Below are 25,605 nucleotides of genomic sequence, written 5' to 3'. Positions count from 1 at the left end.
AATATTATTTTAGATAATAATATCTTGTGTAAAATATCACTATGAACACTTTTATATGTATTAAATTTGTAACATTGATCTTTTAATATTTGCATGCACTTTATGAAGCAATGTGTATGACATAATTCACAAATCAAAATGTTCTCTTGAAAGTCATGGCATAGAATGAAGCAAGCGTTATTACCTTGAAATTTTACACAAATAACCTATTAAATAATGTCTATTCTTCAGAAAGTCAGCAGTTCTAATTTTAAAATAGCTAGAAATGTGTGAAACAACACCTTTAAGTTTTGACATTTTTATGTTTATTTATAAATCTAGCATTTGACATATACCCTAAAAAGAAATACCCCTGTCTGGCATGAAATTCTGAAAAAGGGAGAGCTTGAAATCATCAATCAAGAAAAAAACTCAAGCTTTCCCTCCTGCTTAGGAATATTATAAGAAAAAATGAAATGTTATGAATGCAGGGAGTATTTTAAGTGTGTTTGTTGTCACGGTGATAGCTATTTTATAAAGTAGGTACAGAACCTTGAGAAAAGAGGCTCACAGTCATCTGTGCTAGGAAATAAGTGATGTTCAGAGGAAAACAGAGATTCAGAAGTTAAATTGCAAGCTATGTTTATGTCTGTTCCAACCTCTGCAACTTGCTCTCCCGTTCTAACTTTTCACAGTAGCATTTTAAGCATCCTTCCAAATAATATACTACCACTGGTCTAAACAAAGCAAAGCTAATTAGACTGGCAAAGTCACTTTGTTAAGCATGTGCCTTTTTAGCTTAAAATATTAATTTGCATAAATAAAAATATTATGCAACAAATTAACAAGTTTTTTGTATTGAAATACAATGTACTTCAATTGAAACTAATTAATTGATACAACTAGGAATTATTTTATACAACGAGACAGTAGAGGTTAATAAATGTATTTTTCAATTACATATTTTTGTGTGTGCATGCGTGTGTTCACCAGCATATGTACATATATGAGCACACACATGGGTGAATAAAATACACTGCTTTATTATGAAAACTAGTCCATGTTGTAGGTATGGCAGAAATCAAAAGCTGAATTTTACCACAGAAGACATATATTTACATTCAGTGTGGTGAACATAGTCAGCAGGGATATACAATGAGGAAAGAACAATATATATTTAGTAATTGATACTGGGCAAACTGGACAGCCACATGCAAAAGAATGAAACTAAGCCAGTATTTTGTATAGCACACAAAAAATAATTCAAAGACCTAAAACCATAAAACTCCCAGAAGAAAAAAAGGTGGCAATTTCCTTGACGCTGACCTTGGGACTGATTTTTTTTTTTTAATTTACACTAAAAGCAAAAACAAGTGAAAAATAATCAAATGTGACTAATTGAAACTATGAAACTTCTTCACAACAAAGGGATTCATAAACTAAATATGAAGGTAACCTGCTGAATGAAAATAAAATTACAAATCACTCATCTGATAAGGTGTTAATGTCCAAAAAATATAAAGAATTCATATTCCACAACAGCAAATAAATAAGCAATCCAATTTAAAAAATGGGTAAAGAATCTGAATTGACATTTTTCCAAAGAAGACATACAATATTTAATATTACTATTATCAGGGAATTAATAATCAAAATCACAATGATATATCACATACCTGTAAGAATTGCTATTATCAAAGTGACAAGAAATAACAAGTGCTGACAATGATGTGGAGAAAAGAGTAAACTTGTGCACTGTTAATGGGAATATAATTTGGTTCAGTCACTATGCAAAACAGCATGGGGCTCTTCAAAAAATTCTGTGATTGAGGAATTCCATATTTGGGTTTTTTCAGAGAAAAACAAAATTACTAACAATAAAAGATGCACACCACTGTTTTTCTTAAAAAAATATTTATTTATGCACACAAGAGCTGGGGTACAGGCCAGAGATGCCAGGAATGAGAGGATTCACCAGACACAGAGTGGGGAACAGAACAGGCAGACTGACTAAAATACACTGCTGAGGGGAGCAGCTGGTGAGACAGGAGAGGTCTGCTGTGCCATGTACGTTGCTTCCTGGCCCGCCAGGGATCAAACTTGTATTGCAGAAGCTGTGGATTACTTCATAGTGCTGTGCTTAACCCCTTGTGCCACCAGGGAGGCTCCACTTTTTCTTACAGCTTCACTCCATTCACAATAGCAAAGAAATCAAAATAAACTAAGCTTTTATCAATGGATAAATGAATAAAGAAATTGTAGTGCATAAAACAATGGGTTATTCAGCCTTTAAAAATGATGGACTCTTGTCATCATGACAACATGGATGGAACTTGAAGGTATTATGAAAATGAAATAAACTAGGGAAAGAAACCAAAAGACACAAGATGAATTAGTGTTTGACAGAGACCAGGAAGTTGGAGAAATAGTTGAATAAGTAAATAAAAATGGACATGTATGCTCAAACTCTGTGACAGTATCCATTCAGTACATCTCTATATTTGGGATAACTTGATTCTCTTATTTATACCTAAAATTGATGTTAATTATATTTAAAAACACTGCTTCCTCTCTAATTTGTTATGTAGGCTTATTCTGTGCTATAATTTAATTATTACTAAATAGTGAGCTTGAAAAATGTTCATGATACTTAAATTGGATATTTTTATTTTCTTTCCCTTAAGATAGTTTTTATATATTATCTCAAGAGATCTGAATAGCCACACAGGTTTTCTTCATGGGAGTTTACAAGAATCGTGTGCTCAGAGAAATAAATAATATTGCAATAAGAAATTCTGCCAAGGAAGTTATCATAATATCTTTGAAAATAAAAAAAAAACTTTTTTTCTCTATTGTTTGAAGATAAAAAAAAAAAAAAGCCAAAAACAAAGCACCACCTTATCATTTGTATCCTGTCCACCCTTTTGTCCACCCTCCACACTCTTAACATCTTAAAACCTCAGTTTGGTTATCAGTGTCAACTAGTTTATTTTTATTTTGCTTGTTAGTTCAAAGATTTTCCTTATCTTTCCATATATTTGTGAAATCATCCAATAGCTGCCTTTATCTTTCTGGCTAACTTTACTTCATGTAATATCCTCAAATTTCTTTCCTTCATGAATTTCCTTTTTCCTTAGAGCTGAATATGATCCCATATTCATATTATGTAATATCTCTAATCATCTATCACTGTTTCTATCTTACCTATTCTAATACTGTCATGCAAATATTGTGTAGCATACAATTTTTAAAGCTTATAGTTTCATGTTCTTCAGAGTTAGGATTGCTGGCTCATGTGGTATTTCTATTCTTAGATTTTAGAGAATGATCCAGACTGCAAAAAATCTTTTTTTTTTTTCTTTCTTGTGGTTTTTGTTCTCTATTTCCAATTGCTTCAACAAATTGCAGTCTATAGATCAAATGGCCAGGAATAAATTTCTGATTTTATCATTTATTTATTTATTTATTTATTTATTAAGATTTATTTATTTATTTATACAAAGCAATGGGTACAGTCAGAAGCACAGGAGGGTGACAGAATTCGTCAGAGCCAGAGTGGGGAGCACAACAGGCAGACCGACAAAATACACTACTGAGGGGAGCAGCAGGCGCGGCAGGAGAGGTCTGCGAGCCATGTGGGACCCTCGCTGGCGGCCGGGGATTGAACTGGCGTTGCAGAGGCTGCGGGCAGCTTTGCAAACCAGCACTCAACCGCTGCGCCACCATGGAGGCCCTGATTTTATCATTTATTATATGGATTTGGGTATATTTCTTAACCCTCTAACTTTTGGTTTCATCATTAGTAATCATACACCAGATATACCATGTAAGTGACTCAATTCAGTACACTTGAAGAACCCAATCATTTTATTATTCCCACATCCACTCACTATGAGTAAATCTGAATATCATTATCATTGCTAGGAATCATCACTGACCTCTGAAAATTGGTTAATGTCTAAAGATGAATAAAATTTATCATTGTTCTTATGGTAGATCTTTCTCCTTTACAAATTTGTATATTAAATGGGCCAATATTAATGATCATCACTCCTCTTTAATATTAAGGAACATTATTAAACTGCCTGCATCTTTACTCTTGTTCCTCAAAATAAATTGCTAGTCTTTTAAAATTAACTTTTAAGTATGTTGAGATGTAAATATCCCACTTATTCTTTTTGCATTATACCTTTTTTAAAAAATTCATTCTCATTTTAATGAGGCCTTCTGAGGGTAGGCAATTTTTAAACTTCTATGATCAAACAAAAATTTCCAGAATTCCAAGGATTTTGCCACAATAAATTATTGAAAAATGGCACCATTTACTCATGTGGGAAAACAAGAAATGGAGTAAATTTTGAAGAAAGGTTACATACTGAAAAATAGTGAAAGAGGTTACCTCTATTCTATTCTCTATTCTAATTAATGCATGTACAAGGTGTGATTTGTTAAACCAATAAAAAGTTAATTAATTTTCCTTTACAAATTTTCCTTTGCAAACACAAAAGAAAAATTCCTTGAAAATTAAGGTGATGCCTTTATATATATTCAAGTATAGATTTTAAAACTGAATTTAAAAATCAATTAACCTGTAAAGAAGGGGAATGCTGATCATTTCAGAAGTTGCTAATTAAGAAAGAGGTGAACCTTTGAGATGACCATCTCAATCGGTCAAACAATGTCTGCTTATTCTCACAGGCTTGGAAAGAATCGACACTGTTTCTTAAGTACCTTATGTTTGTGAGAGTAATTTTTTAGAACGATAGTTTGAGAACATTATAATGCATGTGTACTAAAATAGGCTGCTTGGTCCTTAGTAAAAACAACACAAATTTACTTTGTTAAAAAGCATATTAGGTATTTTATGCTGGCACAATCTGTTCTGCTTCATTAGTGAAGGTGTTTACACATTGTTTTTTTTTATTTTCCTTTAAAAACAAGTAAGTCTATAACACCTGGTAGCTGTCATGTCAAACTCAAATACTGTAAGTTATGACAATGTCCATATCTGGGGATCTGTTGTGCAAAGTCATGGGGATTCTTTGCTTATAATTATCTCAAGTGATGCATATCTTTTCCCAAGTTTGGGCTAGTATCAGAAATGAAGAAAATGTTAGCAGTGTTGGTAAAAAAAAAATAATTAAAAATAAGGAACAATATTTGTAATATAATTTATCATTTGTGAGGATTTTGGATTTTCACTGATCAAAAGTTATTATATGTAGGAAAACAATAAACAAATTATAAATAACTCTTTACATGGCATTCATAGGATTATATAAAAACATTCTAAAGTAAAGCTGTGCACCTCAGGCCCAGAGCATCAATTAATAATTACATCATAGAAAAGTAGAATTCTAAGACAATTACATTGTTTTTCTGGCCCTGATCTATAAGTTCCTTTGACACTGTGATGTCAGATGAAATTCTCTCTTAGTGGTATTCACATAGATAGATAGATAGATAGATAGATAGATAGATAGATAGATAGATAGATAGATATAGATAATTTCTCCTGGATTCCTTTAGAAATATTTAGATATATATCCCAGATTCCTTTAAGAACTCCTGACTAGTATAAAATAACAGTGAATACTGTCCAGAATCTACTTGACAAGATTCTACATTATCTCCTTCATACTACCGAGTCCCAAATCAAACTCTACCCTGCCTGATTTTTGTACTTGGTTATCTTTGTTCAAATACTGTTAGTTACCTTCTCTGATATTTAGAATGTCTTTCTCTTTTTTTTGCATTATAGACTCTACCAATATTTTGAAGAGATTGTGAGTTATATCTTCCCTAAAATATATGTTCAATATAGAATGTGTGGAATGATTTCTTTTGATTAAAGGAGTAAAAATGAATAAATTGTTTAGAACATGAGAAGCATTCATGCTATTTTTAAAATAAGATTTTAATGCTACAGGTATTCTTATGCAGTCCTTAATTCTACAATTGTCCTAGATATCTACAGATCCATAACCATGAAAAATAGTATTTTACAATTTAAGCCTTGATTTTTTCATTGGCAATATGTATTATATTCTTTTAAAAGATGTATTTATGCATAAAAGAACTGGAGTACAGGCCAAAGATGTGGGGGGTGAGAGGACTCACCAGAGACAGAGTGGGGACAGAACAGGTAGATTGGCTGAAGTACACTGCTAAGGGGAGCAGGGAGCCAGTCAGGAGAGGTCTGCTCTGCTCCATGTGGGCAGCATCCTGGCCGGGAATCGAACTTATGCTGCAGTGGCTGCGGAAAGCTTCATAGGTTGTGTCTTTTTTTTTTTTTTTAAGATTTATTTATTTATTTATTTATACAAGCACTGGGTACAGTCAGAAGTGTGGGAGGGTTAGAGAATTCACCAGAGCCAGAGCAGAGAACAGAGCAGGCAGAAGGACCGAAGTACACTGCTGAGGGGAGCAACGGGCGGCAGGAGAGGTCTGCGCGCCATGTGGGACTCTCCTCCGGTGGCCGGGAGCAGCCAGGGATCGAACCAGTGCTGCAGAGGCTGCGGGCAGCTTCACAACCCAGTGCTCAACTGCTTCGCCACCGGGGAGGCCCCATAGGTTGTGTCTTAACCCCTTGCACCACCAGGGAGGCCCAATGTGTATTACATTCTTATTCCATTTTAGCAATACACTTAACATGAAGAAATGCTCATAAAATATGAAGCCATAATTATTAGGAAAAAAAATTCCATTTTGTTTAAACTTGAAGTGAGGCAGACCTTTCTATACTTGACAACAAAGAAAATGAAGTAATTTCACTATATAAATAGCTTCCAAAATTTAAAGTGTGCGGGCCTCCCCTGGCGGCGCAGGTGGTTGAGTGCAGTGCTGTGAAGCTGTCCACAGTCTCTGCAGTGCTGGTTCGATCCTGGTCAGCCGGCGAGGGTCCCACATGGTGCTGCAGACATCTCCTGTCTCACCCACTGCTCCCCTCGGCAGTGTATCTCATCAGTCTGCCTGTTCTGTTCCCCTCTCTGTCTCTGGTGAGTCCTCTCACCCTCCCATGGATCTGGCCTGTACCCCGTTCTGGTATAAATAAATAAATAAATCTTGAAAAAAATTTGAAGTGTGCTTAGAAATCCCAATTTAATATCTGTCCTTATAGCTGTAATTGCTCAAATGTGTGTTTTAGAGCCCCCACGGCACCAAGATTCTGACAGACACCAGTGTTCGCAGCTTGACCAGTAAGGACTCTTACCCCAGGCCCAATGCACAGGAATTGGCACAAATACTCAGTCAAGGCCCCATGGAACTGCTAAAACTAGCAATGCCCAGAATGACTGGTAAGGACTCCACTGTAGGGAGAGGAGTCATTCACAATGGTAATCACACCCACCACAGCATGACCTTGATAGCAAATAATGGGGAGATGGAAAAACACAACAAATAGCCGCATGAGTTCTCAGGGGAACATTAAATGACAGAAAGACATGAAAGATCTTTTCTTCCTATAGCATATGGTATTCAAATTTTCCATAATAAATAAATATCAAAAACACAGAAAAGCAGATCAAAGATATACAAGAAAATTCTGAAAAATGAATAACATGAGAAACAAAATCAATGAACAGAAGATGAAAAATGACTGTCTAAACAAGAAAATAATGGAGATGCAGATGTAGAAAGATAAAAAGAGGGTCTGAAAATGATATAGATAGCTATGGAAGTAGAATTAATCAAATAGAAGAGTAAATCAATGAATTTTAAAATGCAAATACTCCAAGAATTAAGGTAGAAAAAGAAAAAAAAAAAGTGAAGAAACACATCAAGAACTATCCAACTTCTCAAAGAAAAGTAGTATAAGAATAATGGTTATTCTACCAGGTGAAGAGAGTGAGAAAGAAACAGACAAATTATTTTTAAATGAGGACAATTTCCTGAACCTGGAAAAGGAAATAAATAAACATATCCATAAATCTGAAACAATACCAGGTACCTAAACAAAATGAGATCTACATCAAGACATATAGTACTGATACTGTCAAGATCAACACAAGTAAAGAATACAGAAGTAGGTGATTGGGAAGAAGCAAATAATCTATATAGGAACTCCAATCAGTTTAACATCAGACTTCTCTGAGGAAACTGTTCAGGTAAATGCAGAATGAAATGTTGTGATTGAAAAATTTAAGACAGGGCCTTCCCGGTGGTGCAGCAGTTGAGCGCTGGGTTGCGAAGCTGTCTGCAGCCTCTGCAGCGCTGGTTCGATCCCTGGCTGCTCCCCAGCCACTGGAGGAGGGTCCCACATGGCACACAGACCTCTCCTGCCACCCGCTGCTCCCCTCAGCAGTGTGCTTCGGTCCTTCTGCCTACTCTGCTCCCTGCTCTGACTCTGGTGAATTTTCTCACCCTCCCACACTTCTGACTGTACCCAGTGCTTGTATAAATAGATAAATAAATAAATAAATCTTAAAAAAAAGAAAAATTTAAGACATAAATGCCAAATGTAATCCATGATCCTACTAAGCTTTGATTCAGACATGAGAAAGAAGAAAAGTCTGTGTCAGATAAACAGAATCCGAAGGAGTTTGCAAACACTAACCCCCCTCCAAGATATAATAAAAATAATCTAGTATTTAAGCCAAAGAGAGGAACAACCACAAATAATGGACCAAATAAATAGATAGAATAAAAAAAAAAGAAAGGACAAAATGGGCAACAACAAATCCATATACCAATAATCACTCTAGAGCCTCCCTGGTGGCCAAAGGGTTGAGCCCAGCACTATGAAGCTATCCACAGCCTCTACAGCATAAGTTTGATTGCCAGGCAGGGATCTACCCACATGGTACAGCAGATCTCCTGTCTTTCCCACTGTTCCTCAGCAGTGTATTTCAGTCAGCCTGCCTGTTCTGTTCCCCAATTTGTCTCTGGTGAATCCTCTCACCCACCACACCTCTGGCCTATACCCCAGTTCTTGTATGCATAAATAAATCTTTAAAAAAATCACTCTAAATGTAAGTGGACTAAATTCACTAATAAAAGGACTCAGAGTGTGTGGTCAGAAAAGGAAACAGAATGTAATATTCTGCTGTCTCCAGGAAAAGTACCTTAATTACAAATATAGATCAAAGTAAAGGCTTAGAAAACAACCCTACCAACAAATGGGAAACCAAAGAAAGTAGAGTCAACTATATTTATATCAATGAATTAGATTTACTGTTAAAAAGAGGTAGGAAGATACAATCATTATATGGTGCCCATATAATGATTTAAGAAACAATAAATCAGGAAGACATGAAACTTGCTAATGTATTCTCAACAAAGAGTACCAAAATATAGTAGTCAATTATTGTCAACTCTAAAAACAAATGTTGCAGAAAACACATTTATTATGGGAGATAAAACACCTTTATTATGGGAGATGCAACACTCCACTCTCACCAATGGGAAAATCAACAGACATAGAATAAGGGCATAATTACTTTAATCAAAGACTTAGACCACATGGACCTAATAGGTTTCACATTTATGAAACCAACGTTATTCTAATTCCAAAACAAAAAAAGATAATACAAAAAAAGGGAGGGGGAAGAAAACTATGGAAGAGTCTCCCAAATTAACACAGAAGTAGAAATCCTCAATAAAATCTTAGCAAAAAGAATCCAACCAGCATTTAAAATATATATACATTTGGGGGCTTCCCTGGTGGCATAAGGGCTGTCTCAGCACTATCATGCTATTACCTCTACAGTCTGAGTTCAATCCTTAGCCAGGTTGCTAACCCACATATGGTACAACAGACCTCTCCTGTCTTGCCCACTTCTCCCCTCAACAGTGTATTTCACTCAGTCTGCCTATTCTGTTCCCTGCTGTGTCTCTGGTGAGTCCTCTCTCCCTCCTGCACATCTGGCCTATAACCTGGTTCTTATACACATGAATAAAAAAAAAAAAAACAGACAAATACCAAGGGAATAGAATTGAGTCCCCAGCAACATGTCTTCACCTATGTGTACTGTTTATGACAAAGGAGCCAAGAATATACACTGGACTAGAGAAAGGAAGACCTCATAAATAATATAGGGAATATTGGGAAAACTGGACAGATACACCTAAAAGAATGCAACTGAACCACTACCTCATGTTTCATGCCCCTGGTGGTGCAAGGGGCTAAGACACAAACTATGAAGCTATCCCCAGCCACTGCAACACAAGTTCAATCCCGGCCAGCACATATACCCACATGACACAACAGACCTCTCCTGACTTGCCCATGCTCCCCTCAGCAGTTTATTTCAGTTATTCTGCCTGTTCTGTTCCCCACCGTCTCTGGTGAATCCTCTCATGCTCCACACTTCTGGCCTGCACCCCAGTTCTTGTATGCATAAATAAATAAATCTTAAAATATCAACTCAAAATGGAGAAAAGACTTGGATATAAGACCTGAAACCATAAAATTCATAGAAAAAAAAAAAACAAAGGGAAAACACTCCATGACTTTAACTTTAGAGATTCAGCCCCAGCAGTAAGCCCCAGCAAAGAAAACAAGAGAAAACAAATAATTGGGACAACAATAAACTAAAATGTTTCTACATAATGAAAGGAAACTTAATGATCTATGATGTATAGAAGAAAACAGAGGAAAAACTCTGTTACATAAAAAAAAAAAATATCTTTCAGAAATATCTTTGAAGTGTCATCTCCAGTAGCAAGGTAAACAAAGACAAATATAAACTACTGAGTCTACATCAAACTAAAAAACTTCTGTACAGCAAAAGAGACAATAACCAAAATGAAGAGACAACCTACACAATGGGAGAAATTATTTCTACATCATGCATCTGACAAGGAACTGATATAAAAGATCTACAAAGACTGTATACAACCAACATCAAGAAAACAAACAACACAATAAAAAAAAATGACAGAAGAACTAAATAGTCACTTATCTAAAGAAGAGAAGCAGATGGCTAAAAGACACATAAAAAAAAAAGTGTTCAACATTACTTATTGTCAGGGAAATGCAGATCAAAAGCACAATGAAATACCACTACAGAACTGTGAGATGGCTTGTATTAAAAAATAAACAGGGGCCTCCCTCGTGGTGCAGGCAGTTGAGTGAAGCGCTTTGAAGCTGTCCGCAGCCTCTGCAGCGCTTGCTCAATCTCCGCTGGCCGGGGAACAACCCACATGGCACAGCAGACCTCTCTGGTCTCCCCTGCTGCTCTCCTCAGCAGTGTATTTTGGTCATTCTACCGGTTCTATCCCCCGCTCTGTCTCTGGTGAATCCTCTCACCCTCCTACACATCTGGCCTGTACCCTGGTTCTTGTATAAATATTATTTTTTTTTTATTTAAAAAAATAAAAAAATAAACAAAAACATTAAGTGCTGGTGATGGCTTGGAGAAAAAAGAACCCTGGCACACTATTGGGAATGTAGAATGGTCCAGTCCCTATGGGAACACTAAAAATGGATCTACCATAGGACCCAGCAATTCTACTCTTATATATCTACCCAAATAGCACAAAAACACTAACTAGAAAGGAAACATGCACTCCCATGTTTATTGCAACACTATTTACAATAGCCAACATGCAGAAACCACCTAAATACCCCTTCTGCCCCCAAAGATGAATGGATCAAGAAGATGTGGTATATATAAATACCATGGAATCAAAAATGATAAACTTATACCTTAATGATAAACTTATACCATCCTGGCAACATGGATGTAGCTGGAAGAGATTATACTAAGAGAAATAATTCAGAAGGAGAAAAATAAATACCAGATGGTTTCACTTATATGGGGAATATAGTTAAATCAAATAAAAGGTCAGTCAAAGACAAATCTAGAAAGCTGACCATAGATTTGCAGCATCCAGGAGAAGAGGGTAAGAGGAGAGGAAGAGAGAGGGAAACAGGAGGGGGAGAAGCACATTGGCCTATGACTTTAACTACCAAGAGAGGGAGCTGGTGAGGTGTCAACACAGGTGAGTGGGAATCTAATGGAGGCTTACTAGGTTGTTAGTGGTAGATGTGGTGAAATAACAAACTATTGTAGAGGTGCAAACCTGTACCCCTAAGACATATTGTGATGTAAAGCAACATTACCTCAATATATATAACACAATAAAAGTAATCTATGCAGTAAGAATACAATGTGGCAAACTATGGGAAGATGAATTTATTTTATTTTATGACATTGATTTATTTTTTTAAGGTAATTCTCCATTTCTTTTTTTAAATTTTTTTTAAGATTTATTTATTTATACAAGCACTGGGTACAGTCAGAAGCGTGGGAGGGTGAGAGAATTCACCAGAGCCAGAGCAGAGAGCTGAACAGGCAGACTGACGAAGTACACTGCTGAGGGGAGCAGCAGGCAGCAGGAGAGGTCTGCATGCCATGTGGGACCCTCACCCGGGGCCGGGGATCAAACCGGTGCTGCAGAGGCTGAGGGCAGCTTCGCAACCCAGCGCTCAACTGCCGCGCCACCGGGGAGGCCCAACATTCATTTAGTATACTAATTAGAATTCTGACTTTATCTCTTTCCCATCCCTCATTTTCATTTGCACCTCAGTACCTCACATATATTTACCTTTCTATCTCTCTTTTATCTTGTATGCAATCAGGATAATTATTTTAAATTCCAAATGTAGTTTTCTGTTAACTTCTAATTTCATTCAATTAATTATAAACTTTCTAGTTTCAAATCATACAAAAATCACTAAAAATAAAAAGTAATTGAATTAATATTTATTGTCTACCCTGCTGTTTGCTAATTTACATTATCATTAATTCATTTGAACTTCACTACATTACCTTAAGGTAAGTTAGAAAGTGATCATTTTACAGATGAGATGAGAGAGAGATAACCTGATTATAAATTAACTTTTAGGAACACACACAGCTATTCAGATATTCTATGTTCAATGTCCATGCAAATATTTCTCTATTGATCACTGTAATGGATGATAGAGTATAATTTCCAATTGAGGGCATAAAATGTTTAGCTATTTTTAACTACACTGTAAAGTAGGATAAAAACGGCTTGTAAATCACACCTTGTGCTCCGGGTATTCAAGTTTTATGCTGGAAGAATCAAGGAAGGATTCATGGTAAGACAAGTATTTGATATGAAACTTTACTTATCTTAACAAGCAGACAGAGATTAAGAAAAAACAGTTTCATAAAACAGCTACGTGAATAGAAATGAAAAGTGAGTTAAATAGGTGGCCTTTTTTGTTGAAAGACTTACATTGCCTTATATTTAGGATGTAAATAGGGAAGACAGAGGATTTAAAACTAAGATGGCATTTGGGATATTTCTATCATCTTGAATGCCAAACATTGTCTTACTGCTATCGCCAGGAAATACATTCTGTCTCTGTTCTTGCTTCAGAAATTCTGGAGAGATTACAGGAAGAGATCCTACAATAATTGAGACAATAAAGGTAATCTCTTGTTTGTGACTGAGAATTATAAAGCAGTGCTGGTATTTACCATATCATCCCACCTTAGGGTATTTAAAACAATTCTAAAAGTTACCTTATTTTGATGGTGGGGTGATTAAATTCTTATTGTATTCTTGATATTTATACAACAGCCTCAGGGCCTTAGACATTAACACAAAAAGAGCAAATCATTCTTCTATGCTTGAATTGGACAATCACTTATCTCCTTATATTTAGAGCAAACATGGAGTTATCAATAGCATTTATGAGTTATGTTTAAGTTTCTGTTGCAGAAGTATTTGAAATTTTGCACAATAAAGAGGCTCTAAAAATATTTGAGTAATGAGAAAGATGAGAAAGAAAGAAATTAGACTGCTCCTCTCCATAGTGTTTGATATTTGACAGTTTTTTTTTTTTTTCCCTAAGACTTTACTTAGGGAGCAGAGCTAAATTTCACAAAAGAGGAGTTAGAATCAGGTGACTCCTTTATAATCTTCAGTCTCTGGGAACTTATATATGGAAATTAATCTAATAAAACCAACTCCCTTCTCTGGGTTTATCCTCATATATTGACTTCTGATTGTTTTTAGAGTTTCAGCCAAAAAGAATAACAACAGCAGAGTGGATTACATGAACAGAAAACTGTTGAGGTATTTCTTTTCTTTTAAGATTTATTTATTGATGCATACAAGAACTGGGGTACAGACATGAGGAGGGTGAGAGGATTCATCAGAGACAGAGTGGGGAACAGAACAGGGAGACTGACTGAAATACACTGCTGAGAAGAGCAGCGGGCAAGGTAGGAAAGGTCTCTGCACCATGTGGGTAGCTCTCTGGCTGCCTGGGGATTGAACTCAGGATGCAGAGGTTGTGGATAACTTCATAGTGCTGTGCTTAACTCCTTACACCACCAAGGAGCCATGTGTTGAGGCGTTTCTTTGGACCCCTTTCCAGCTTTAATGCTTCTTTGGTGGTGTGGCATCCCTCTATGAAATTCCAACTCCTTCAGGGGCCAATCTCCATTTCCTAGCTCCACTCTCCACAGACTCTGTTAACCACTATTTCCACTTACTCTAGGATGGCATTGGATTCCAGCTGTCTCAAGTATTTTCATATTTCTACAACTACCTATTAAAATTCTTTCTTTAAAACATCTATAGAAATTAAGAATCCTGTCCAGACATTAACTGATATATGTAGAAGAGTATTGTAGTTTCCAGCATTTTCTATTAATAAATTCCTATTTTCAGTATTTGTGTGTATTTCTTCCAGTGGAAGTTGTGTGCTAATAAAACAAGCTTGGTGTTATTTGACTTTATTACTTGAAAGGTAGAGCTATTAAGGGGGAAGTTTTACTCAAGACTTGTGGTTCATTGAGTGTGGTCCCATGCCACCCACATCAGTATCAACTGAGAACAAATCTCAATCCCCACTCAATATGAAATGATTAAAAAATATGATCTGCATTTCATAATCTCTTAAGTAATTCTGATATATGCTAAAGTTTCAGAAAAAGTCCAAAAAGCATAGTCCATGTTCCAGTAAATGAAAAATTTTCAGTATCTCTCTATTTTCTGTTTTTTAAAGATTTATTTATTCATACATATAAGAACTGGGGTACAGGTCACAGGTGTGGTGAGAGGAGGTGTGCTGTGGTGTGGTGACTCCTCTCACCAGAGACAGACTGGGGAACAGAACAGGCAGATTGAAATACACTACCGAGGGAAACAGTTGGAGAGTCAGGAGAGGTCTGCTGTGCCATGTGAATTGCTCCCCGGCTGGAGATTGAACTCTGCTGCAGTGGCTATGGATAGCTTCATAGAGCAGTGTCTTAACCCCTTGTGTCACCAGGGAGGACCCTCTTGATTTTCTATTTAAAATATCTAGAAGTTGAATCTCACCTGTCCTCATGGTCTTTGTCTTCACTTGCCATCAAAACTTTTCCTAAGCCAGTAATCCTGTTCTTCAAAAACAAAATTAGGGGGCCTCCCCGGTGGCGCAGCGGTTGAGCGCTGGGTTGCGAAGCTGCCTGCGGCCTCTGCGGCGCCGGTTCGATCCCGGCTGCTCCCGGCCACTGGAGGAGGGTCCCACATGGCGCGCAGACCTCTCCTGCCGCCCGCTGCTCCCCTCAGCAGTGTACTTCGGTCCTTCTGTCTGCTCTGCTCCCCGCTCTGGCTCTGGTGAATTCTCTCACCCTCCCGCGCTTCTGACTGTACCCAGTGCATGTATAAACAAAAACAAACAAGCAAACCAGCAAAAAATAAATAAAGCATGCCTCTATCAAAAAAAAAAAAAAAAAAAAAAAAACAAATTAGGGGGTATTTACCTGTTTTTTTTTTTTTTTTTAGTGTTTTATTTATTTATTTTGTGTGTGTGCATTGCATGTGATGCCTTATAACACTGTCATGTGGTTAGTTTTCCTTTTTTCTTCATCTTCACTTTCTTTTAATGGTCTCTTCTAAACTCTTATGATCAGTAAAAATTATGTTTTAGTTTTCCTTGAATTCTCTATTGTAATATTATTGAATGCAAATAGATCACACATTATTATTCCGTTATAGTCTGACCTATCAAAAATAATGTTGAAACTGGAAAATTAAAATGTTCCCTCCCAAGGTAAAGATCTTTGAAGAAATTAACAAGATGTAAACAACATAAGTCTAGGGAATACATTTTATAATTCATTTTAGAATAAAAAAAATAAGGAATTATGTAAAGGTAGCACACAATTTTATAATGTTAGACATTTACTTTATTAAAAATCCAGAATATAATGTGCAAATATAGGAACATGAGGTCAGAAATTATTAAGATGAAAAAGTAACTTAGTTTCTAAAATGTCGATGGTACAAAAATAATCAGTATTATTCAGAATACATTTATGAAACAAAATAATATCAGGAAAAACATATGTAACAAAAAATGCATTTGGTAAAAGATAAACGTTTGCATTATAGTCTTGAATCCTTTGTTAATTCCATACACTCGATACTGTACATTACTGAAATAAATATATGTTGTAATATAAACATTTAAAATATTATAGGGGAATATAAAAATAAAATTTATAAAAATAAATAATCTACACAAATTTAAAAAAAAAAGTAATATTATAGGGCCTCCCTGGTGGCGCAGGGGTTAAATATCAGCACTATCAAGCTATCAACAGCCACTGAGGCATGAGTTTGATCCATGGCCAGGGAGATAACCCACATGCCACAGCAGACCTCTCCTGTCTCACCTGCTGTTCTCCTCAGCAGTATATTTCAGTAGATTTGCCTGTTCTGTTCCTCCCTCTGTCGCTGGTAATCCTCTCACACCCGCATACACACCTCTGGCCTGTACCCCAGTTCTTGTATACATGAATAAATATTTTTTAAAAAAGATTAAATTCTCAGAAAAAAACAGTAATCCTAAGGGAAAAAAAAAAAGACTGAAAAAGGGATGCGATCGAAAAGATTTTAACAATTCTTCAGTCAGATCGCTAGGGTATGTTATTGGTTTTATGTGACACTTTGCTTTGTTCTATATATCTCACATGTGAATGGCACCATCCTCTATTTGTCTTTGACCTTCTGGCTTATTTTGTTAGCATTATCCCCTCCAGTTCAATTCAGTTGTAGCAAAATGCAAGTTTGTCATGTTTGTATCTGAGTATTGTTCCAGTATGTGTGTGTGTATGTTTGTAATATCTTGTTGATCCACTCATCTTTTCCTGGGTCTATAAGTTATTTCCATAGCTGGCTATTCCAATTAGTGTTGCGATGAACATTGGAGTACATATGTACCTTCAAATAATTGCTTTTGCATTCTTTGGGTAGGTATGTAGGGGTAAGATTGCTAGATCACATAATAGATATATTTTAAATATTTAAAGAAATAGCTATACTGTTCCCCATAGGTTATGTACTAGTCTATAGTCCCACTAAAAGTGTACAAGGGTTTATCTTTCTCTACATGCTCATCAACACTTGATTTTTCTGTTCCTTTTTTTTAATATAGATCATTCTCACAAGTGTGAAGTGGTGTCTCATTTGATTTTGATTTTCATTCCTGGATAATGAGTGAAGAGAATTTTTTCATGTCCTCTTGGCCATCTGCATGTCATCTCTTGAGTCTTTGATTGCATTTTTAATTAAATATATTAATTTATATATATTTTGCATCATTTTTCATTTTTGTACAATATTTGCTTTCTCCTCTCAGGTGATTTTATTTTATTGAATTGTATGAGTTCTTTGTAGATCTTGGATATCAGCCCTTTCTCAGAATAATGTGTGCAAAATATTTTCTTCCAGACAATCAGATGTATTTTTGTTTCTCTTGCTGTGTGGAGCTTTTTAGTTTGATGTCGTTCCACTTGTTTATACTACCTTTTATTTTTCTTGCTGTTGGAGATGAATCATCAAAGTCATCACAAAAAGCCTATGTCAAGGCATATTTTCCCTAAGTTTGCTTTTATGTATTTTAGAGCAAAATGGAAGGGGACACAATGCACTATGTTGAATGATATTTAGTGCCTTGGAGTTGAGTGTGGTGTGGTAACACAAACCTGAAGTGTGTGAACTTATATCTCTAAATCATTTCATATAAAATGTTTTAAACCAATTTACCTTGATAAAATATTTAAAATTTATTTTATATTTTCTATTGAAATAACAGATTTTTGCAAAATAAAAGAGATTGATAGTTCTAGATTTTCAAAAACCTGACAAAAACATACTACTGACAGTATTTTTTTATATTAGAGGCTTGACAGTTATCATGCATTTTTTTCAGGAATAATTTCTAAATTTCAAGGAGCTAATATTGAATAAGCATTCCAAACCCTTTTCATAAATCAAAACCCAGAAAGAATAAATTCTTTGAAATTAAAATTAAAATTAACTGAGTATTTTTTTCGAGCCTTGTCTTCCTGGTACTATAGAACACCCAGAGCGTAAAGTACTCTTTAGGGATAAACTGTTCATCATTTAGACAAATAGAATACTCTACAGTACTGCCAGAGGAAGGAATTATTCCAAAATTACACAAAATACTTGTACAGCGTAGTGCTGTGAATATATTTGAAAAAAATCATTTATACATTTTATGATATTTAAGATCATTGAGAGAGTTGCATTGTTAAGAACCCAATTGATTCTGTACTGTCATTATTTGAAGTATACAATAATGAGACAAGTGGAGGTAATGTGTGCCTTTACTTTTCTAAGTAGAAACCTATACTTCATAAGTAAAGATGAATATTTATGAAATGGATATCTAGTCAACCACTTCAGTTAAATGAAATTTCTGAGGACAAAGGCATAAACTAAGAGATATTATACAATCTTTATAAACAATGGTGCTAAATAGATTCAATAAAACATAACTCTATGTAAGAGAGTAAAGTATAATCGTAAAATACACTTCAGGATGGAATGATATCTTTTTATACAGAATTTTCATTTTATAAATGAAGAAAATATGCTTCAGAGAAGGAAATGATTTTCTCCATAAATTCCTATTTTTAGTCAAACTGGAAATCAAAGATTCTATGTAACTTACATTTCCACTTTTAAGAAATATAGTAAGAACCACAGTTTGAGGCCTCTGCAAATACTTTCATGTATGGCTTTCATTTATTCAGTCCACTATTCTCTATTCCTTCTTAATTTCAGACAGTATTTCCGTTCCCAAAGAAATTAATGAACAAAGGCTATTTCTGTCCCATGAGATCTTCCAAAATTTGAGTGGTATTCTTCACAGAAATAGAACAACATCACAAAATTTATCTGGAGTTATAAAAGACCCCAAATTAGCAAAAAAAAACACTCCTAAGGAAAGAATGGAGCTATCACACTTTTCAACCACAAACTCCACAACAACAAAAAAAAAATAGTTATCAAAATAGTTTGGGAAAGAAAGAAAGAAAGAGAAAGAAAGAAAGAAAGAAAGAAAGAAAGAAAGAAAGAAAGAAAGAAGAGAGAGAGAGAGAGAGAGAGAGAGAAGAGAGAAAGAAAGAAAGAAAGAAAGAAAGAAAGAAAGAAGAAAGAAGAAAGAAAGAGAAGAAAGAAAGAAAGAAAAAGAAAGAAAGAAAGAAAGAAGAAAGAAGAAAGAAAAGAAAGAAAGAAGAAGAAAGAAAGAAAGAAAGAGAGAGAGAGAGAGAGAGAGAAAGAAAGAAAGAAAGAAAGAGAGAGAGAGAGAGAGAGAGAGAGAGAGAGAGAGAGAGAGAGAGAAAGAAAGAAAGAAAGAAGAAGAAGAAAGAAGAAAGAAAGAAAGAAAGAAAGAAAGAAAGAAAGAAAGAAAGAAAGAAAGAAAGAAAGAAAGAAAGAAACCCAGATCAATTGAACAGAATCAGAGCACATCAAAATACCCACAAACAATAGACAATTTATGAGAAAGGAGCCAAGACCATAAAATGGAGTAAAGAATGTCTCATCTTCATTAAATGGTGTGGGGAAAAACATAGAGTCACTGAAACCATACATAAAATTTAATTCAAAATGGATTAAAGACTTAGTCATAAGACCTGGACCATCAGGCACATAGAAGAAAACATAGATGATATGCGCCATGATCAATGCCTTAGATCATGTGTTTGGGAACTTAATTACAATGTCTAAGGAAACAAAATAAAATGAATGAGACTACATAAGATTAAATTGCTTCTCACAGAAAAATACTATCATAAAAAAAATTCCTAAATGAGATATTTGAGCAGCTATGTTCAACAAGAGTTTAATATTAAAAAATAAAGAATTAATTAAACCCAGCAACAAAATAACCCAATTTTTTAAGATTTATTTATTTATTTATTTATTTTATTTATTTATTTATACAATGGGTACAGTCAGAAGCACAGGAGGGTGAGAGAATTCCCCAGAGCCAGAGTGGGGAACAGAACAGGTAGAAGGACCGAAGTACACTGCTGAGGTGAGCAGTGGGCGGCAGGAGAGGTCTGTGTGCCATGCGGGACCCTCCTCTGGTAGCCAGGGAGCAGCTGGGGATCAAACCGGCGCTGCAGAGGCCGCGGGCAGCTTCGCAACCCAGTGCACAACCGCTGTGCCACCGGGGAGGCCCAACAACCCAATTTTAAAAATTTCCAGAGGCCAGAATAGATAGTTCTCCCAAGTTGATATACAGATGACAACAAACACATGAAAAGAAATTTAACATCTCCTTTTAGTAGGAACAAGCAAAGGAAAACAATTAGATACCACCTCACACCTATGGGAATGACTAATGTCCAAAAGCAGGAAACAACTCATTTTGGGGAGGACATACAGGGAAGTTAAAATGTGTACACTGTAGGGATGTAAATTGGTATAACCATTACAGAAAGCAATAGAGAACATCCTCAAAAAAGTTACTATTTTTTACATATATGTTTTAATTGAAGTAATATTGGTTTACAATACTGTACATGATTGAGAGGTACAGGATCACACCTTTTGAGCTGCATGTTACATTAGACCCAACACCAAAGCACTCATTGTTCTCCATCATCATCCAGTGAGTTCCCCTACTTTACTCTATGTGTTCTTCCTCACCCTCTGGTACTCTCAATTTTATAGTCAGATATATTAAGATTTTTTCTTTTGATTTGATTTTTCTTGAACCTTGGTTTTGTTTTTCTGTTCAGCATATATGTGAAATCATCCAGCATTTGTCTTTCTACTTCTGGTTTATTTCTCTTAGCAAAATACCCTCCAGTTCATCAATATTGTCGCAAATGGCAAAAGTTTATTTTTTATAAGTGAGCAATATTCTATTGTTTATATATGCCACATCATTTCATCATCTTAATACCCACACCTGTCACTGGGCATTTAGGTTGTCCCAATAACTTGGCTATTATAAATTATGCTGTAATGAACATAGGACTGCATATATCCATTCATACTAGTGATTTTTCATTCTTTGGATAGATTCTTAGGAATGGGATTACAAGATGATATAATAGATCTTTTTTTCAATATTTTAAGAAAATGCTACACTCTTTTCCATAAGGACTGAATCAGTCTTTTTTTCCATCAACAGGATATGAGTGTTCCTTTATCTCCATATTCTCTCCCTCAGTTGCTGCTTCTGATCTTTCTGATATGGGTCATTCTGAAGGGTGTCAAATTTTCACTGTGATTTTCATTTTCATTTTCCAGATGATGAGTGATGATGAACATTATTTCATGTACCTGTTGGCTTCTGTTTGTCTTTGGAGAAGTGTCTATTTAGGGCCTTCCTGGTGGCTCAGTGGATTGAGCACAGCACTGTGAAGCGGTCCACAGCCTCTGCAGTGCAGGTTCGATTCCCAGCTGGCCAGGGAGACTACCACAGGGCACAGCAGACCTCTCCTGTCTCACCCACTGCTCCCTTCAGCAGTGTACTTTCCTCCTTCTGCCTGTTCTGTTCCTTGCTCTGTCTCTGGTGAATTTTCTCACCTTCTGGTACCTCTGGCCTATACACCAGTGCTTGTATAAATAAATAAATAAATATTTTTTAAAAAGTGTCTGTTTAGAACATCTGTCCATTCTTTGATTATTTGTTTTCTTTTTTTTAAGAATTGTATGAGATTCTTTATATAGTTTTAATTATAACCCTTCACCAGATTTATGCTGTGCAAATACTTTCTCCCATTTGGTAAGGTGTCTTTTTTTTAATGATCGTTTCTTTTACTGCTATATACCTGGTTTTTAAATGACAATGATAACTTAGATGATAGCTTTAAAGGTCTTAAATATACTACTAACATTTTTAAAAATATTTTATTTATTTATTTATTTATTTATTTATTTATTTATTTATTTATTTATACAAGCACTGGATACAGTCAGAAGTGCGGGAGGGTGAAAGAATTCACCAGAGCCAGAGAGGGGAGCAGAGCAGGCAGAAGGACCAAAGTATACTGCTGAGGGCGACAGGAGCAGGTCTGTGGCACCAGAAGGACCAAAGTATACAGCAGTGGGTGACAGGAGAGATCTGTGGCACCATGTGGGACCCTCACCCGGCGGCCAGAGATCGAACCGGCGCTGCAGAGGCTGCAGGCAGCTTCACAACCCAGCCCTCAACCACTGCACCACCGGGAAGGCCCAAATATACTACTAACATGTTTCAAGCACTGAAAGAACAGTGATTCCATTCCTTTTCTTCTCAAAGCAAATGTACATATGTATAAATGTACATATTGATAAATGTGCATACATTTGTATGTAAATGTATGTACATACATACACATACACTTATTTTAGAATTATGATTAATAATGTATTGATGTAATTTGGGTTGGTATATGATTTCCTTGAGTATCTTCAGAAATTTTATGTTTCTATATTTTTAAAATACTATATGTAAAATTTCCATTAAAATTAGTGAGATGGATCAAATGAAGTTGAAAGATAATAATTACTTCTTCAAACACTATGTCTAGCAGATTCATGGTTATTTCATTTGCCTTATACTCTGAAAGTACTGCTGTATTCCTTTCCAAAGAATGATTGACTTTCTGGTATATTTACATAGGATTTTTTTTTTTTTTATAGAAGCATGTTTTATTTATTTGTTTGTTTGTTTGCTTGTTTGTTTGTTTTTATACATGCACTGGGTAGAGTCAGAAGCGAGGGAGGGTGAGAGAATTCACCAGAGCCAGAGCGGGGAGCAGAGCAGGCAGAAGGACCAAAGCACACTGCTGAGGGGAGCAGTGGGTGGCAGGAGAGGTCTGCGCGCCATGTGGGATCCTCTGGTGGCCGGGGAGCAGCCGGGGATCGAACCGATGCTGCAGAGGCCTCGGGCAGCTTCGTAACCCAGTGCTCAACTGCTGCGCCACCAGGGAGGCCCCTATTTACATAGGATTTTATTCTAATTTATATATTAGAAGTAGTTAAGGAATTACCATATGACTGTAACACTCTTTAATGGAGCTTCTAGTACTTTTCCTGTATCTTTATTTGTTGTTTTCTAGAGCTTATAATTGTTTTAAACATGATATTAATATGTATCAAAAAATAATATGTATCAAAGTTTCTAAATGATGTTGCTACTACATTTCTATGTGATTGCAAAAGCATTCCCTCTGGTTATAGCTGCATCTGTCTCAAACCAAGAATCTATTTTTTTTTTTTTTCTGATCCATGGGGAATCATGCTCATTATATTCACCAGATTTAGGGCTTCAAGAATTGATTTTTTCTGGACATATGAATAATCAGAAAATTGTGAACAAGAACCAAAGAAACAAGCAGATTACTTTTGTGTATTAGTGAAGGATTATGTGACACAATATAATTGTATTGCTAATGTTCATGCTCTCTTTTGTCCTAATTCTTATTTGTTGCCATGCCTGGTAAATATCACATGCTATTTTGCACAATTATTTTATTTTTTGTTAGCAAATAATGTCTGAAATAATATTAGGATGTGTCATTTGAGTTATTTTTGTATAGGCAGTAAAATGTTCTAATATTTCAATGTTTTCCTCTTTAAACTTAACAATTTCAAAGGCTAGCCATGTGCACACTATTTGCATTTTCATGTTATCATTTTCATACTATGACCAATTTAAGATTCCTAAGTATAAAGGCAGTATGTATTATCTTTGATTAATGGGGAAGACAAATAGTTATTAACTTCAAAAGTATTATTGTTATCAAGTTTTAGATATACAGACATGTAGGTTGAATGTTTTAGTTATTTCAAATATAACAAGGCTCAATTAGATTTATAAAGTTTGTGTTAAACAAATATAATATTTTACATATAATAGTTTTCTTTATACTCCATTCTCTTTTCCTTCTTCAATTTCTAACTAGAATTAATAGTATTACAATGATTGGAATATATTTAGCAGAATTACACAGAGCATATTTGAGCCACACCTGACAACTTCAATTGTTTCTTCTGCTTCAGTTTAGACTTATATGCAGTTTTAACTTATATATTGAGGAATTCTGAAGGATTCAATAACCCTAAGCATTGCTCTCTAAAGAAAATTGGCTCTGATCTACAAAACTAATTACAAATTTCATAGGATAATATACCCCCGCTAAAATTAGATGTGAGCAGTGGTAACATGAAAATGTCATATTTGGGGGAAAGAACATTAACGTGTAAGCTTCTTCCATCTTCAAGGAAAAAAGGGGACTGTGAGAAAAACAAGCACTTCAAACCATACATAGAGCTATATACATATATATATAACTCTCTCTCTCTCTCTCTCTCTCTCTATATATATATATATATATATATATATATAAATACATATGTATATATCTCATACCCATAAAAGACACTCACTTCATTGGATGAGCTAAAAAACAAATGGATCTTTTCAATCTTTTTCTGGTTTATTAATAACAGAAGCAAAAAGAAATTTAAGCATGTGTGATCAATTACGGAATTTGGAGATATGTACTATTTTCTTAATAAAAAAGTTAAGAATTAACCAATATAATTAACTATGTTCGTTAGTTACCACATTTGTGATTATCTCCCTTGGTTTGAGGATGAGGGTCATAAAAATGGAAGATGTCCTGCTAAATTTAAATTTTAGGCAAATAAAACTTTTTTTAGTGTAAATGTGCCTTGCACAATATTTGGGGTATACTTAAACTATGTTTCATAGTTTATCTGAATTTCAGACTTAGTGTGGGAATCCTTTAATTTATTTGCTAATCCATTCTGAGATTAGAAAAGCTATTTTTTAAGATTTATTTTAATTTATTTGTGCATACAATAACTGGTGTCTAGGCCAAAGCTGCAGGGGGTGAAAGGATTCACCAGAGACAGAATGGGGAGCAGAACAGGCGGATCTACGGAAATACACTGCTAAGGGGTACAGCGGTCAAGACAGGAGAGGTCTACTGTGCCTATGTGGTTTAGCCCCCTGGTTGGGATCTAACTCTGTCCTTAATGGTGATAACCTTGAGACTTAACCCTTAGGCCATCAGAAGTCCTCAAATATTAGTATAGTTTTACATCAGTGATTACTACTAGCATTTGTTTAAACATTTCTCTTCTAGACTTACCACTAAGAGAAAACAATCTCCTCTCAATTGTAATTTTGTTTTAAAAATTGACAATGAATATAATATCTTACATGTAATGTAAAACTATACTTTTCCCACAGGTTTTAACCAAACCTGAAATATAACTGGCATAATCAATGCCCTCAGTTTTCATCCTTATTGCCAAGTAAGTCATAATTTTTAGAAGTACCTTTCAGCTAATGGTGTACAAAAACATAAA

General features: G+C 35.3%; 1 pseudogene; it reads left to right on the top strand.

Moving 5' to 3' along the window:
* Positions 1-25,605, top strand: part of LOC129144681 (heterogeneous nuclear ribonucleoprotein A1-like) — a 61,027-nt pseudogene that overhangs the window by 27,199 nt on the left and 8,223 nt on the right.

The sequence above is a fragment of the Talpa occidentalis genome, unplaced genomic scaffold (genome assembly GCF_014898055.3).
Source record: "Talpa occidentalis isolate TD23 unplaced genomic scaffold, MPIMG_talOcc4v2.1 talOcc4.6, whole genome shotgun sequence".
NCBI classification, from domain to species: Eukaryota; Metazoa; Chordata; class Mammalia; order Eulipotyphla; family Talpidae; genus Talpa; species Talpa occidentalis.
The sequence above is the reverse complement of the archived record's forward strand: the minus strand, read 5'-3'. Positions and strand labels throughout refer to the sequence as shown.